This window comes from Triticum aestivum, chromosome 1D (genome assembly GCF_018294505.1).
Source record: "Triticum aestivum cultivar Chinese Spring chromosome 1D, IWGSC CS RefSeq v2.1, whole genome shotgun sequence".
NCBI classification, from domain to species: domain Eukaryota; kingdom Viridiplantae; phylum Streptophyta; class Magnoliopsida; order Poales; family Poaceae; genus Triticum; species Triticum aestivum.
In genome coordinates this window covers 476,659,354-476,673,792 of record NC_057796.1, presented here as the reverse complement: position 1 = coordinate 476,673,792, position 14,439 = coordinate 476,659,354, and the positions used below count along the sequence as shown (strand labels likewise).

Genomic DNA, 14,439 nt, shown 5'->3' with positions numbered 1-14,439 from the left:
AATCTAAGTGACTTAGATTAAACCCAGTTCAACTCGTATTAAAAAGCAGCGAGCTCAGTTTGACATGGGCTAGAGTTCAAGTGGCAAAGATGTTTCATATTCTGCTCAATCTCGAGGCACAAAAGAAGTCCTGGAAGATCTTGCGTGCATGCTCAATCTCGAGGCAGATAAGAAGTCCTAAAAGATCTTGCGTGCAGTGTCAACGTGATTCCCTAACTTGTGGGAATTTCCGTGCCCACCTATTAAAAGGCAACACACTTTTCATTCCAAAACATAAAGATAACAATTCTCGTTATATATTTATTAAAGATATATAACATACCTACCATGCTAGTTCGACTCATGTCGATTAAAAATTTGTGAGCTACCTTTCATCTCATTTTCCAACAGTGATACAAAAAGAAGCTCATACCCGGCTCATATATTTTCACGTCCAGCTAAACCCCGAGTTTGATCTCAAGCCGCGAGCTTTTAATGAAATCCCTAATCCGAGGTAAAAGTGTTTACTAACCAAAAAGCACATTACAATATGTACCTAAGTAGCTAACAATTTACTACGGAGTAGTTTAGTAGACATTGGATTTCCCATGAAAGAATTAATGTACTACCCCACTCATGTTGATCATTAGCGGATTCAACAGCTGCACAAGATATTCTGGACACAAAACGAATGTTTACCCATGGAAATGTAGAGAACATCTATATAGCCAAAATGAGGATATTTTAAATAAGTTAGAATTATGCTTAATAAAATCACAAGCAAAATAAGGTTAATTTTGTTTTGGTTGGGGTGCGCCACACCCGGGCTATAGTGCAACGCCCGGGGAACACACGAGGACCCTAGTGGCAAGCCACTATGATGGATCCTCCCCCACAAAAAATAAATTTAATATCGTTGTGGACATGTAGTCCACATATCAGATATTAAACTGATAAGAACAGATACTACACTTGATCTTAGCCAAAAGGCCGAGAAAGGTATGAGTTACTATGGAGCCTTGCCCCTGCTCTTATACCCTTCCGGCCGGTTCCGCCGAGCTGCGCAAGCGAGGTGGGACTAATCTGACCTTGAGGGTTTGTGTTGTGTTTGCAGTTTATTAACGTTTTGGCATAGAAGCCCAGCAATATGATAGAAAGCCCCAAAGCCCGCACGTTTAAAAGCCCACCAATACGGCCTCTAGGAGGAAAACACACGGGCTCCTAGGTTGTTGCCCTGAAAATATGGTTTTTTTTCTTGTGACTTTACTTACAAAAGATTGGATAGAAAGAAAAACAGATACAGGTGTTTCTCATAAAAAAGATAGGATAGAAAAAAGAAACGTGACTCGTACTACTACGTTCCCTTTGTAGGAACTAGCTTGAACGTCCCCACGGCCTACATTTCCAATCAGTCCAAAGCAACTCTTGCCTGATATACGGTTTATACTAACATGAAGAGCCACACACCAATATGCGATGACCGGGCACCGCGGATCGAGATCCCTAACCGGAACGACCACTGTATCTCCTCTAGGGTCCTCCCTTTGGTCTCCGGCACCCAAAGGACGACGAACACGAGGGTGAACGCGCTCACGACCATGTACGACGCGAAAGCCCAGGAACTGTTTACGGAGATGATGAATGAACATGTAAAAGTGCATCAAGTTTCATGGTTCAGAATTAATCCTTGGCAAGGCAAGAGGGCACAACAGAGCCGCCAGCGCTCTATCTCAGTAGCAGGTTTGCTGTCATTGTTACCCCGAAGGAGGTGACTATGTTGGTGAGCTCCCCCCCCCCAAACTCTTGATGCCCACCGGAAGGATCTGTAAATATTCATGCAAAGTTGGAGCTGAAGAATTCAGAATACTCCGCTTATGCGTCGGTGGTGTAATTCAGATGCTTGCTCTGAATTGTTATTCATGGCATCTCTCTGAATTATGGTCATCTGAATTCTCTTAAGGGCTATGAGAGGCCAACATCTCTTACTCAGATAGGCAAACCGTACCGCCAGTGCTCTAGCTCAGCAGCAGGTTTGCTGTCATTGTCACCCCGAAGGAAGTGAGCATGTTGGCCAGTGTCGCGAAGCTCCCCAGGAGGATCTGAAAATGTTCCTTCAGTGTTGGAACTGAAGAATAATACTTTGCTAATGCATCGGTTGTGAAATTCAGACGCTTGCTCTGAATTTTTACTCACGACATCTCCCTGAATAATGGTTATCTGAATGCTCTTAAGGGCTATGAGAGGTCAGCAGCTCTTACCTCGGACATTATGAGCCATGGAATGGCACGCATCCCGAAGGAGAGGCTGAACTGATAACAAGGAATTATTGGGTATAAATCTGCTGTGACATCCTGTGACTTCAATTTTTTTTGCCAAAGTGAAACTTGTAACTGTCAGGTCGGTTATGTAGCAAACACCTCTCCGACAGTTCTAATCTAATTTAGCAAAGCTATCATAATTCCATCCAAAAAGTCATGCCTGGAACTTGATATGCCTGAACGAGAAGAAAAGCACCGGACATATACTTGCATAGAACAGTATGCCATTTATTCCACATAAATTTTGTAGTACTAGAAGGCCAGTTCCTATCTGCCCAAATGTAGCATGACTATCATTTAAAGAAATGCAGTGGTTTTGGTATGTAATGAACCAAAAGGTGAAAAAGGGTATGGAAATTACTAGTAAGGGAGTTCGGTACTTCTTTTGATTTAGCTCCTGAAAACGGGTCGTGGCCTTTTTGTTTGCAGATGCTACGGCTTTCTGCACAACAGCAATCAAAAGTTCAAATCTACAATCAACGATGTTGCTTCTACAAGAATGACATACATACAGACATAGTTCCAATGTTTGTAAATTATACTAGGCTGAAAATACTTCAGAAGGATTTCCAGGTCAATAAAACAAGAGAAACAAGTGCAAGTGCTTTATATCATGCACATCCGTTGTGATGTCGGTCTCGAAACTTGTAGAGAACTCTTGAAATCATCCATCAAGTTGATTTTGCCTGAAGACAGATTTGTAAAAAGAATGGCATTACAGATTTCAGACAGATACTCTGTTTCGTGTATCAAACTTGAGCATATACACACCAGCCATCCTGGAGACTCCGGAATGAAGAATAGACCAGGAATCAACAATGTACAAGGCAAGATTCCTGAAAGAATGGGCACTAACTGAAAACTCTCACAAAAAGAGTGAGCAAACTGTAAAATGGTAGCAGCCCCCCCCCCCCCCCCCCCCCCGCTCCCACGAGCGCGTCACGGGAGGTTCCCCTCCGTCGCCGGCGCAAGACTCCCTCCTCGCTCACTCCTCCCCCTCGCCGCCGCCGGAGGGTGTCCGCCGGGCAAAGCCCGTGCGGCGCTTGCAGCGGCGGGGCTCTCTCCTTCCTCTCCTGGTCGGGATCTCGGTGGCGCAGGCCGCCGCCCGTGGGGGAGCTGGGTCCGGCGGGGCCTCCGTCGGCGGAGACGTGCTGGAGGCCGATCTGGCCCCCTGGGAGCGGCGGGCATTGCGGGTGGCGGCGGCTACTGCTGGAGAGGGCGTCTCCCCCTTGTCGACGGGGTTTGGCGCCAGCACTCGGTGCGCCGTCTTGGCCGTGCTGGGCGGCGAGTCGGCGGTGGGCTTGGATTCGATCTGAAGTTGGCGGCTTCACCACGCTTTTCCTCCTCTGCTAGCCGGTCTGCGGGCTTCCTCCGGACGTCCTGCTCGGCTTGTTGGCAGAGCAATGGCGATGCGAGCTTTGGGTCGGGGGAAACCCTTGACCGGCGGTGCCGGTCACGATGTTGGCGACGCTCGCGGCGCCGTTCTCCCTCTGGTGGGCGACATCGAGACCCTCTCCTCGCCTCCACCCCATGGTCCCGGGCGAAAGCATAAAATCTCTTGATTGGGTGGCGTCGGCGCATCGGCGTCGTTTTCTTCTTGAAGACGCTGCCATGGGAGTCCAGGATGGTCAGGAGCTCGGTGCGGTGGTGGTTTGCCTGTTTATGTCGTGTCCCTTCTCGGCAATGGCGGTGGGCTTCTTGGTCTTGGCCGGTGACGGGCGCGATGTTTGGGTTCCTGTGAGAGGTGAGGTGGCCAGGGCTCGTCCTCTCCCCGGCAACATGTTGGCCAGTCCATCCGTGCTCGGGGGTGAGCTGTTCTGCCTCCTGACGGGTCGGCGTCCTTCGATCCAGGACGAGAGGGCAGGGGTGCCCTCTTCGGAGGCAACGGCGGAAGGTAGGACAACAGGGTTGGCCCTTGGGAGTTGATGGAGCCTGGCCTCCCTCTGGTGGCGAATTGCTCCCTTGTCGCGGTTGCGTCGTTGGCATGATCGGAGGTCGTCGCTTGTTGTTCCGTAGTGTTTGTATCCTTGTCGATTTTCTTTTCTCTTCTTTTCCTTCTTTATTGTGTTGATGGTTGTAATGTATGGGTGATGCTTTATATATAAAGCGGGGCGAAAAACTTTTTGGGTAGAATGATAGCAGCAAGACCAAATTTCAGTAATATGGTTGCATTACCTAGTACTGCAAGCAACCTCCAAAGAACAAACATGCCTAGCACATAGGGCAAAGAAGATACCAAGGGTGATAGATAACTACATAACGATCAATTGCACGGTGAGCTTGACACATGTACTTGTGACTCAGAAGATATCTCTGCTATGTATACAGGCACCTCGTTCACGGTATCATTCTGCATCCAATGTATTCACATCTCAGAGAACATTCCTTTTTTTTCTGCCAAATGATCTTTCTTTCTAAACAATTCAACTAGAGAAGGAAGATACCATGAACCGTGTCTGAAGCCCAGGGAACAAAAGTAAAAAGGTTAATTTAGTTTTGGTTGGGGTGCGCCACACCCGGGCTGTAGTGCAACACCCAGGGAACACGCAAGAATCCTAGTGGCAAGCCACTATGATGGAACCTCCCCCACAAAAAATAAATTTAATATCATTGTGAACGTGTAGTCCACATATCAGATATTAAACTGATAAGAACAGATACTACACTTGATCTTAGCCAAAAGGCCGAGAAAGGTATGAGTTGCAAGGGAACCTTGCACCTCCTCTTATACACGTCTGACCAGTTCCTCTAACCTGCGTAGGCAGTGTGGGACTAATCTAACCTTGAGGATTTCCGTTTCACATTATTACTGTTGGGGCGCATAAACCCAGCAATAAGATAGAGCCCATATGTTTAAAGGCCCAGTCATACGGCCTCAGCGTGACTGGCCGATAATTGTTCAAAGAAAAGGAAAACGTGGATGTCCCTGCTTCCCTAAAAAAAAAAGGAAAACGTGGATGTCCCTGCTTCCCTAAAAAAAAGGAAAACGTGGATGTCCCTGCATGTAGAGATTGTTCAAAGAAAGGAATGTAAAATTTATTCAGGTTTTTGGTCAGGATCATTGATCCAGGCAGGCAAGATAGGAGTGCAGAAGTAGTAACCTCCAGCGCTCCAGCTGAGCAGCAAGTTTTGCCGTCATCGTCACCGCCAAGGAAGTGAGCATGTTGGGCGAGTGTGGCGAGCGAAGCTCCCCGTGAAACTCTTTATGCCGTCAGGAAGGATCTGATAATGTGCACTCATTGTTGGAACTGAAGAATTCAGATTACTTCGCTAATGCATCGGTTGTGTAATTCAAATGCATGCGCTGACCTATAATAGTTCGACGGAAAAAGGAATAATTCATTAGTGTTACTCACCTTTAAAACACGTTTGGCCCCTGCTTCACTCCGGCAGACTCCAGACAATCGTTGGGACTTGGTACAGGTTTGTCGCAGCACTTGTTGTAGGACAGAGGACTTATTGTGATGCCCGCGGAACAATTTACTATATGTCTCTGTCGCTGACGTTGGTCAAAGAGGCCACGTGGATTGGCCTGGGTCTTCTTCAGCTAATGAGACCTCGGTCCCGAAGCCTTTGGAGTATCTTTTTGATAGGCGTCTCTATCTTTTTTTCGCAAAATATACCCGAAATTCAAGGTAATACAAGAAATAGGGTAGGATCCTTTACTGCGTCTTTTCGGGCTAAAAACACTTTTGCCTATTTTGATGGTGTCCCGGTTAGGGGACCTCTCACCACGTCGGCTCCCGGCCTATAGAAAAAATGCCAACCTTTTATCTACTATTGTGCAATAAAACTCAAGTTTATGTTGTTCAAGATAAGGATTTAGGTAGGTAGAATTGAATTCTTGTTAGATATACTCTTCATTGCTAGATCAAGATAAGGATTTAGGTAGGTTCGTTCAGAAAGGTTCAGGTATAAGCAACATGTGAATTTATTGAGTCGCAGGAAACCTGAAAGCCTATAGGTAGTACCGTAATAGCAGCAGCATTACATACCATTTATTCATGTATTTAGAAAATACGAGTACTAAAGTATGGATCATTTTGCAAGCAGCTTGCCTACTTTTTCTGCACGGTCCTTTCTTCCCATCAAATATTTATGTGTGCACACGGTCCTGATTGCATCCAGCTACTTCTTGTTTCGGCAACCGTTAATTAGCTCCTTTCCCATGCCGGATGAATCAACGCCTTGTCAATCTGGGGGACCGACATCGCGGAACCTTAGGCACGTGCAGATCCGCCATTGGTGACCTGCGAAGGAACTGCAAAAGTGATATTTGATATAAAACATAAATGTTCCCAACTAAACTAGGCCAAGTCAAAAAAGCATAAAGCTTTGCCTTTTGTTCTAGGGTTTTTCAATTAATCAAATAATTTCATTACCAACGCAGTACCTGCACATTGGTATATAATAGAACCAGAAACAAAATACTTTTTTTTATATTAGTGGACTTGTGGTTAGATTAGAGTAGCGTCAGCACTCGGAATTGTTGGTAAGAACCTTGTTTTTTCAGGCCACTTTTGCTTACAAAACATGCATTTGCCGGCTGCTTTCAGGGACCGGTCCATGTATAAGGACGTGTAGGATTGAGCTGGAACGTTGGGAAGAAGACCTTGATCAGGATGAGGAGCACCGGCTGCTTCGATTGCTCAAGTTATTATTTAATTTTAAGTTCAGTCTTCCTTGGGTACTTCAGTTTCAGTATTATTTGCTAGTTCTGCAAACTTGCTTTATTTCACAGTTTGTGACTTATAACTTTTCATTCCAAAACATAAAGGTAACAAATCAGTACAATTCTCATTATATGTATCAAAGATAACGTACCTACATGCTAGTTTGACTCATGTGGATTTAAAATTCTGTGAGCTACCTTTCGGCTAATTTTTCCAACAATGATACAAAAGGAAGCTCATACTCTGCCTCATATATTTTCACGTCCAACTAAAACCTGAGTCATTCTCAAGCTGCTCACAAGCCATGAGCTTTTAACAGAGCCATACTAGCTGGTTAATGTTTTTACAAACCAATAAGCTCATAATTCAAAATACCTTATCTAAGTAGCCAACAGTTTAATGGTTTAGTAGACACTGGATTTCTTAGGAAAAATTTAATGTATTCATGTTAATCACAGATGACCCAATGAGAGATTGGATCTGTAAGCCGCTATCTTCACCGATGGCAATGTACAACCAAAATTCCAAGTAAAAAGGTTAAGTTGGTTTTGGTTGGGGTGCGCCACACCCGGGCAGTAGTGCAACGCCCGGAAAACACACGAGGACCCTAGTGGCAAGCCACTATGATGGATCCTCGCCCATAAAAAATAATTTAATATCGTTGTGGACATGTAGTCCATGTATCAGATATTAAACTGATAAGAACAGATACTACACTTGATCTTAGCCAAAAGGCCGAGAAAGGTATGAGTTGAAACAGAGCCTTGCCCCTCCCCTTGTACCCTTCCGGACGGCTCGGTCGAGCAGCACAAGCGGTGTGGGACTAATCTAGCCTTTGAGGATTTTGCAGTTCATTAACGTTTTGGCGCAGAAGCCCAGCAGTACGATAGAAAGCCTCAAAGCCCGTACGTTTCAAGGCCCACCAATACGGCCTCTAGGAGGGAAACACACGGGCTTGTAGTTTGTTGCCCTGAAAAGATGTTTTTTCTTTCTTGCGACTTGTCTTACAAAAGATAGGATAGGAAAAAAAAAAGTGACTCGTACTACTACGTTCACTTGGTGGGAGCTAGCTTGAACACTCTCAGAGCCAAGATTTCGAGTCTGTTCAAACTAACTCCTGCATACCAATATGCGATGACCGGGTAACGCGGCTCGAAATCCCTCACCGGAACGACCTCCCCCTGGACTCCGGAACCCGAGGCACGACGAACACAAGGGTGAACGTACTCATGACCATGTACGATTCAAAGGTCCCTGCATGTAGAGATTGTTAACTCCCACCCTAGCCGCCGCTCCTCCTCCCAACCCTAGCAGCCCCTCCTCCTCACCACACCCCCCCCCCTCTTCCCTTCCTCGCCGCCGCCTGAGGCAGCCGTCGGGCAAGCCCGGGGCGTCAAGGATGGTGGCGGCGGGGCCTCGGTTGCCCTGCATCTGCGTGGGGAACCCCGGATCTGGAGCGGCGGCTCCATTGGCAAGGCACGGCCGGCTAGCAGCCGTGCGGGCGGTGGATTTGGTGTCCCAGCCGCGCGGGCGGCGGGATCCGGTCGTCGTTGGCGGCCGGCGGCGGTCGGTGCGCGCGATCTAGCGCCTCGCCTCCTCCCCTGTTCGGCGTGCGGGCCAGCCTGGTCGGGCCGCGCTTCCTCTTGGTCCCCGGTTCTGTACAGGAGGCGCTGCTGGTGGCGGGGATCTAGTTCGGGCGAAATCCCTGGCCGGCCATGACCGGCCGCGCCGACGGCGACGCCTGAGGGCGCCGTTCCCCTCCTTGGAGGCGTCGGTATGGACTGATCTTCTCACTTCACCTTCCCCTAGGTCTCCTGGGCGAAAGCCCTAACTTTATTGGGCGGCGGCGGCGCTCACGGCGTCGTCCCTTCTTGAAGGCGCCGCTTTGGGAACCTTGGGGTTGTGTGGCGCTTGTGGGTGGTGGGCGACGGCGGTGGTGCGGCCCTATCCTAGCATGGATTTACGTCTGTTGCTTGGAGATGGACTCGCATAGGTGGAGGTCGTCGGCTGGCGTCGTGGTTGCGTCAATGGCGGAGGACCTGCCAAGGCTCGCGTAGGTGGAGGTCGTCGTTTGGCGTCGTGGTGGCGTCGATGGCGAAGGACCTGCCAAGGTTGTCACCTCAATCTGCTCTGAAGATGGACCAGTGGAAGATGGCGGCGACGACACATGTGAGTGAGTCGGACCGGTTTGAGCCCTGGACCCGGCAGATGGCTTGGTCGGGGCCTCCGGCTTTAGATGTTAGACTTAGGTGAGAGGTCTGGGTATGTGGCCCAGCTTGCACCCCTTCATCATTTGGATAGGAGTAGCGGCAGATGTTGCCAAGATGGCGGTTCAGGCATATTTTTGTTCTACTTTGTAAGGTCCTCGAGAATAATCAATAAAATGGCCGCATGTATCTTCCCGATGCAGAGGCTGGGGATCATCCTCCTTTTTCAAAAAAAAAAATGTAGAGATTGTGCAAAGAGGAATCCAGTCTTTGTCGGGCTGGCGAGAGGGGAGGGGAGAGCACAAGGGCCGAGCAGTCATGTGATGGCTCCATCCTAAACATCGATTGAACGAAGTCCTTCTGAACTGAAACTCCTGATGCCCACTGGGAGGATCTGAAAATTTTCATTCATTCAGAGTTGGGAATTGAAGAATTCAGAGTACTTGTAACTAAAATCCGTTGAGACAGATGCGTAAAAAGAATGTCATTACAGATTTCAGAATGATGCTCTGTTTCAAATATCGAACTTGAGCATATACACACCAGCATCTTGGAGACTTTGGAATGAAGAATATACCAGGAATCAACAAAGTGCAAGGCAAGGTTCCTGAAATACTGAATACCAGATATTTGCATCAGAAAACGGGTGTCATAAAATTAACCGAAAACTCTCGCAAAAAGAGGGAATGAACTGCAAATTGGTAGCAGCAAGAGCAAACCTCAGTAATATGATAGGTGTTTAGTTGCAGTAGCTTGTACTGCCAGCAAGCTCCAAGGAACAGACATGCCTAGCACATAGGCCAAGAAGATACCAAGGGTGATAGATAACTTGCAGGTGCTACAGCAATCTACACAATAGCAATCAAAGAGTTGAAATCACCTCCTTCCAGATTTGTGTTGCCCCGCTAGCGCAACAAGAACCAAGTACTTCTATAGCCCGGTAGACCAATGAAATTATTTTATCCGATGATGACGATTTCCTTTTTCATTCGAAAACATGAAAGTAGGGATATAAACGTGTTGAATTTGAATGACCTAGACTAAACTCAGGTCAACTTGTATTATGTATTCCAAAACCTGTAAGCGAGCTCAGTTTGACTTTAGCTAGAGTTCAAGCTGCAAACTTGTACTCCCTCCGTCCCACAATACAAGACGTTTTTCCAAGCTATGTCAGCTTGCAAAAACGTCTTATATTATGGGACGGAGGGAGTATTATGTAACGACCTGGTCGATCTTGGGCCATTGCCTGGGAAGACAAAAAATCGAGGGGAGGGGGGATGGGGCGAAATTTCACGATCTATTAAAATGCAACTGATTTGTTCTCAATCCAAAACAGCAGCAATTTTTACTCTACGTACCAAAAGTAACATGGCTAACATAGTACGACCAAGCTATTATGTCGGAGTCAAAATTTAGCTTGTCACCCTTGGCTCAACTTAAACACTGATTTCACAATTCATTTATTTTGAAATTTGAACAATAAGATTTGGTCAAGTTAAAAGCTTATATTAGTTTTGGTTGGGGTGCGCCACACCCGGGCTATAGTGCAACGCCCGGGGAACATGATGGATCCTTCCCCATAAAAAATAAATTTAATATCGTTGTGAACATGTAGTCCACATATCAGATATTAAACTGATAAGAACAGATACTACACTTGATCTTAGCCAAAAGGCCGAGAAAGGTATGAGTTGAAAAGGAGCCTTACCCCTGCTCTTATACCCGTCCGACCACCTGTGAGGAACTGCCTAAGCCGTGTGGGACTATTCTAAGCGGGAGGTTTTCTATCTGATTTCAACTAGCTTGATTAACGTTTGGGCCCAGAAACCCATCTAGAAGACAGAAAGCCTCAAAGCCCATATGTTCAAAGGCCCCGTAATACGGCTTCATGCATGATGCACGGCAATTCTGGATTATTTTTTCGTTCATGAAAATATGTTTTAGGTTTCTGCGTATGTTGGACCACTGTATTCCTCCAGGTTCCTCCCATAATCCCAATTGTCTCCGGCACCCGAAGAACGACCACCATGTACGACACGAAAGTACCCGTAGAAATTGTTTATAAAGATGATGAACATGTGAATTTGCGCCTGGTTTCATGGTTCAGAATTAGTCCTTGGTTCAGAACCTCGACTGAACGAAGTCCTTTTGAACTGAAATCGTGCCGCAAGGGCTCTAGCTGAGCGGCAGCTTCACCGCCACTTCATTTCATTTCACAGCCGCGCCTATCCGCCCGCCCGAACACCAGCCGGCCGAAATCCGCCGCCGCCACCGCCCAAATCCCCGCCGCCATCGCCGCCACCGCTCCAAATCGCCACGCCGCCCTCCGCCGCCCTCGCCCCCCTCGCCTCCCTCGCCGGAAGCCGTCTCGTAGCCGCCCAGGCGCCGCCGAATCAGGAGGCAACCGTGGTGGGATTCGGCACCTCCGGCGATCTGGCTGCCCATGTAGGCCTCCGCCGGGTCCTTAGGCCGCCGCCCGCCGCTGCTCGCTAGCCCGCCCCGTTGCCACTGCCTCCCGGCCCCGCCGCCGCCCCGCACTGACCCTGTCCAGCCGAGCTGCCGTCGCTGCTGGCCCGTGCAGCGTGCCTGTGCCTCTGCTTGTGGTGTTTGCGTCGGCTGCTGCTCGCCTCCGTCGCTGCTGGCCGGCAAAGGAACACGTACAGGGGAGCTCGGGCTCCGGCCATGGCGACCACGGACGAGCACGGGAGCAGTGGCAAACGACACCGATCGAAGGGAAAAAATAGGGGGATTGGGAGATGAGCTCATCACGGGGTGGATGGCGTGCTCGGGGAGGTCGGGGAGAGCTTGATGGCGACGGATTTGACGAAGGCGGCCGACGTCCCGAGGTTGAAGAAGACGATCAAGGCGATTTTACATCTTCATTTTGGACCATCTGTTGGAGTTGCTCTTTTAGACCATCAATTTAGACCATTTGTTAGAGTTGAGCTTTTTTCGGAGCTCCAAAACGCACTTTTTGGCGGTCCAAATTTTACATCTCCGGTTTTGGACCGTCAAATTTTGGACCATCTATTGGAGATGCTCTTAGTGCGACAATAACCATGTTTTTCTATACACAATGGTGGACCATTTTTAGACGACGTTGACAAAGAAAAACTGTTCATTCCAAAACATGAAAGTAGGGATGCAAACGGCTTGAAATTTGAGTGCCTATCAAAACTTGGCAGCTCATATTATAAAACAAAGCGAGCTCAGTTTGACTTGAGCTAGAGTTCGAATGCAAACAGGGAAGGCTTGGAGTTAGGGTTCGTACTCGGGCGGGCCAGATCTATGCCCGAGGCAGATCGGAGCTGGACAGCTGGTGCTTGGGGTAGGTGAGGTTGGGCTCGGTGTGGGGGTGTGCTCGTGAGCGCCGTCTTCCTCTCGCGGCTGCGGTGGGAGTTGGTGGTGGACATGACATTGCTACTTGTGCCGTCGGATCGGTGCCGAAGGCCAAGGACATGGCGTTGTGCGTGCTAGCCTGGGCCAAGGCTGGAGGGCTAGGGTTAAGACTTGCTCGACAACGGACATTGACAGTCCTCCATTCGTGCCCCCCTAGTCCACCGGGGCTGGCTGGAGATGCATGTGTGGACGCTTCCTAAGGTGGAGGCGCTAACCCAGTATCGATGGCTGATGCCGGGCTAGGAGTGGATGGAGGCCTCCACTCTTCCAACTGTGGTGGGTGTGCTGTGAAGTGGACAGATGGCGGTGTTTCAGACCTGCAGGTACTATGGCGGTGGTGGTGGCTTCCCTCTTGGTTGTGTGGGCGGCGAGGGGGTAGCGTCAAGTGGCTCGGGCTCGTCGCATGTCGTTGACAGTGGCGACGCGCAAATCAGGATTTGGGATTCTGCGATCGCCGCGGTTGTCCTAGTGTGACACGGTTGATCTACCGAGCGGAAGCTCCACGCTTTGCGCCGACTGTGGCGACGCTCACGGGCTCCACTTTCTTCTTGAAGCCGTCGTTGTGGTTCTCCCTTCTTGTCAGGGTTTTGGGTGAAAGCTCATGTCCACTTTGGACTCGTCAGCGGCTACGCTTCACGCCGTCTTTCCCTCCTGAGAGCTTTATCATGGAGCTTAGTGTGCTAGGGCGTAGCGTGGTGTTGTACCTAGTCCTCCTCGTGTTCTCTTCAGTAGCGTAGTTTTGTGTGTTCTGCGTGATCCGATTATCCTAGGGCATGCTTTGTAAGAGGGCTACCTCTCCATTTTGTATCGTTCACTTGTGTACTTTGTTCGGTTGTTTATTTATATATAAAGCGGGCAAAAGCCTGTTTCGAGAGTTCAAACTCCAGAGTTGGATCATACTCGGTTAGTAACGACCTCGAGCCCATCATGAGTCATTTTCGAGACAAATAAGATAAACTTGTGTGTGTCTGCGTGGGGTGTGGGTGGGTGGGTGTGTGTGTGGGTAGGGGGGGGGGGGGCGAAACACAAAAATTCTCGCGCCTATCAAAAAGCAACCAATTTTTCCCAAATAAAAGGTAACACATTGTTATGATTTGGTCGAATCCCCCCTTACTCCTCAGTAGCTCATCATTTGTACTGAAGATAACATACTACCTACGATGCTAGCTTATACTATTTGTAGTCAAAATTGAGCAAGCTAGACTTTGGAGCACCGTCCCTCGGCTCATATGTCAACCGAGATACAAAAAGGAAGCTTGTACCACTCATTTCTTTTTGAACCAAACCAAAAAAAAATGAGTTGACCTCATGGGGCTCACAAACTTTAAACGGAGCCCTGCTCCTTGATAATGTTTTTACCAGTAGACACCAGACTTCAAAATACTTGTCTACAAATAATGTTTATTACGAGTTTCGTAACCATTTCGTACACATTGGATTCTCAAAAAGACAAAAAGAAAAACTAACTTATGGAAAATGGCGCGGACTACCTCTTTGGGTCGTGATTAGCGACTTGATCAGGTTCAAAGCAAGAGCTCAATTTAATTGAGCTAGGCCATTGTGGTTTCACAGCTCATTTTATTTTGAATTAAAAGATTCAATAATCAAATCAATTGCAAGTTGAGTTAAATATTTAATTTGTCTTTGGTTGGGGTGCGCCACGCCCGGGCTACAGTGCAACGCCCGGGGAACACGCGACGACCTGAGTGGCAAGCCACTATGATGGATCCTCTCCCAAAAAAAATAAATTTAATATCGTTGTGGACATGTAGTCCACATATCAGATATTAAACTGATAAGAACAGATAATACACTTGATCTTAGCCAAAAGGCCGAGAAAGGTATGAGTTGAACCGGAGCCTT

At 48.1% G+C, this 14,439-nt stretch overlaps 4 non-coding genes and 1 pseudogene across 4 annotated transcripts; all 5 read right to left on the bottom strand.

Annotated features, from left to right (window-relative positions):
- Nucleotides 1-785: 785 nt before the first annotated feature.
- Nucleotides 786-982, bottom strand: LOC123183706 (U2 spliceosomal RNA). The gene has a single exon (XR_006492741.1). It is a non-coding gene; the product is annotated as a U2 spliceosomal RNA (small nuclear RNA).
- Nucleotides 983-4,797: 3,815 nt separating this feature from the next.
- LOC123183709 (U2 spliceosomal RNA) lies at nucleotides 4,798-4,994 on the bottom strand. The gene has a single exon (XR_006492743.1). It is a non-coding gene; the product is annotated as a U2 spliceosomal RNA (small nuclear RNA).
- Nucleotides 4,995-7,522: 2,528 nt separating this feature from the next.
- Nucleotides 7,523-7,718, bottom strand: LOC123183708 (U2 spliceosomal RNA). The gene has a single exon (XR_006492742.1). It is a non-coding gene; the product is annotated as a U2 spliceosomal RNA (small nuclear RNA).
- Nucleotides 7,719-10,695: 2,977 nt separating this feature from the next.
- Nucleotides 10,696-10,865, bottom strand: LOC123183713 (uncharacterized; annotated as a pseudogene).
- Nucleotides 10,866-14,224: 3,359 nt separating this feature from the next.
- LOC123183711 (U2 spliceosomal RNA) lies at nucleotides 14,225-14,421 on the bottom strand. Its single transcript, XR_006492745.1, has one exon. It is a non-coding gene; the product is annotated as a U2 spliceosomal RNA (small nuclear RNA).
- Between the last annotated feature and the right edge of the window lie 18 nt (nucleotides 14,422-14,439).